This window comes from Rhododendron vialii, chromosome 12a (genome assembly GCF_030253575.1).
Source record: "Rhododendron vialii isolate Sample 1 chromosome 12a, ASM3025357v1".
Classification (NCBI taxonomy): Eukaryota; Viridiplantae; Streptophyta; class Magnoliopsida; order Ericales; family Ericaceae; genus Rhododendron; species Rhododendron vialii.
This window is the reverse complement of record NC_080568.1, coordinates 30,825,525-30,827,640: the sequence shown is the minus strand read 5'-3', so window position 1 is coordinate 30,827,640 and position 2,116 is coordinate 30,825,525. Positions and strand designations below refer to the sequence as shown.

General features: G+C 37.1%; 1 long non-coding RNA gene across 1 annotated transcript; it reads left to right on the top strand.

Moving 5' to 3' along the window:
* Positions 1 to 600, top strand: LOC131311995 (uncharacterized). Its single transcript, XR_009195677.1, has 2 exons — positions 1 to 75; positions 366 to 600. It is a non-coding gene; the product is annotated as an uncharacterized LOC131311995 (long non-coding RNA).
* The last annotated feature ends 1,516 nt before the right edge of the window (positions 601 to 2,116 follow it).

Below are 2,116 nucleotides of genomic sequence, written 5' to 3'. Positions count from 1 at the left end.
GGCTTATGGATAGGTGACGAGTCGGTGAATCAAGGAGCACCGAAACCATAGTAGTACTTTCTTTTGGAGTACAAGGTGAGTGTTTGATTCATAGATGTTGTTCTATATTGAATTGAACTTGAATGTTGGCTTAGTGCCCGGTGATTGGCTTTATGCCAAAAGACTTTTATGCCTTAAGTTATTGGCTGTGTGCCCAGTGATTGGCTTTATGCCTTAAATTATTGGCCGTGTACCCGATGTTGTTTTCAATTGCTTTTGGTTTCTCGATAAACTGTTACAAGTTGAGATTATCTTTTAGTTGTACCTTTAATATGGAATTACATCTATGTCTCATAAACACTCCCGGATTCCATTTTGAAATCCAGTTTTACAGGCGTTGTAGATATCCACTGCTGATCATCGTATGGTTGTACCCTCGCTTAGGGTAGCATGTCGGGAAGGCTGGACTGATTTTGGTGAAATATTGTAGATAGAGATGTAATTGCAGCCTATGTTGATATTTAGTTTGTTATATAGTTTATTGCTTTCTTGAGACTTCCACTGTGTTTGCAAGAACGATATATGTTGCGTTATCAATAAAATGGCCGTTGGTTAACTTAATTGCTAGAACTTAAGTTATAGGAATGGGTTGGTGGTTGATGTTGCACCCTCACGTCGGTTTTGGCTCATTTGAGTGCTGGCCCGGGGTGGGGTGTGACGTTTTGGTTTGAACATTCATTCCGCGGAATATTCCGAACCTATTCGTTAATCGAGTTTTATTGTGCCATCCCTTGTCGTTCTACAATACTCTCTCAACTAGGCCCACGATTAAGAGTGCGCGTAACCTGACTCGGACACTTGAGTTATCAAAAAATTTGACTCACGCTTATGGGCGTGTTACAAGTCGTGTCGTACTATGGCTAAGGGTACCAAGTCTACCGACCAAGACTTGTAGGTGTACTGTGTACAACGTCGTGTGGGGCAAACTACCGGTCCCAGACATATGATACAATCTAGGCTTATCAATGGACCGGATCCGATCTAGATTCGATCCAAATCCAATAACGTCGATCCGATAATCTAAATCCGGTAATCCAAATACGGATCGGATTAAATCTGTTATAAAACGAATCCAAACTTCTTCTTTTTTTTTAAAAGTAAAATTTTTATTTTGAAAAAAAAATGTTTAAGAAGTTGTATTTTTATTTTTATTTTTTTGAACTTTTTTTTGGAAAATATTATATATATATATATATATATATATATATATATATATGCTAAAATTTTTGAAGTACAAAAGTTTTCGGATCGGATTCGGATTTTCGGATTTGGATTACCACTGTCGGATTCTAGTCTCATCGGATTCGAATTGGATTTGGGTCGTATCAGATTCATATCTGTCGGATCCGGATCGGCCCATTGACAGGCCTAATCCAATCCATTGATAAATTTTAAAATATTTTTTCAAGTGGCTCTATAAAAAAAATTAGCTCAATTGAATATGAGTAAACTGTACTTGATCCAATCTTCTTTGTTTTTATTAAGGTACACAATGTTCGTGTGCGGCCATGATGTCAAAGTTTGCGGCCAGAATAACAAAGTTCATAGCCAAAGTGTACAAGTTTCCGGCCATGTTGTGAAAGTTGATTGAATATCTTTTGAGAGAAAAACTTTCTTATGGCAGAGCCGTGAATGTACTTTAAGGCGCTCAATCGCGCACGTCCAAAAGTGTTTTGGACGGTTCGAATTTTAAAGAAACCATTCGTTGGAAGAGTTTAACTCTTCATTGAAAGAGTTTTTTTTTTTTTAAATCCAAACCATTGATTGCTGAAACGAACGGCTAAGATTGCGCGGAGCCGTGAATAGGAGCCTTGAATAAGTTTTCTTTCATCTTTTGACATAATTTCAGAATACGCATATTTTAAAAGATAATAACAAGAGTGCTACACTGATTGAAACCATTTCAACTAGCTATTGTGAAATTATATCAAACGATGTGAGATCAACTTAATTGGTTTTTTTGCATGCTTGATGCTCTCCATGAGTTCTAAACATGAATAGTCCCGACCATAGAAATAGGCTCGGGAAAAACGTTTTTCGAGCTGGAATTGAAATCCTCCAAAAAAAAAACAAGTTG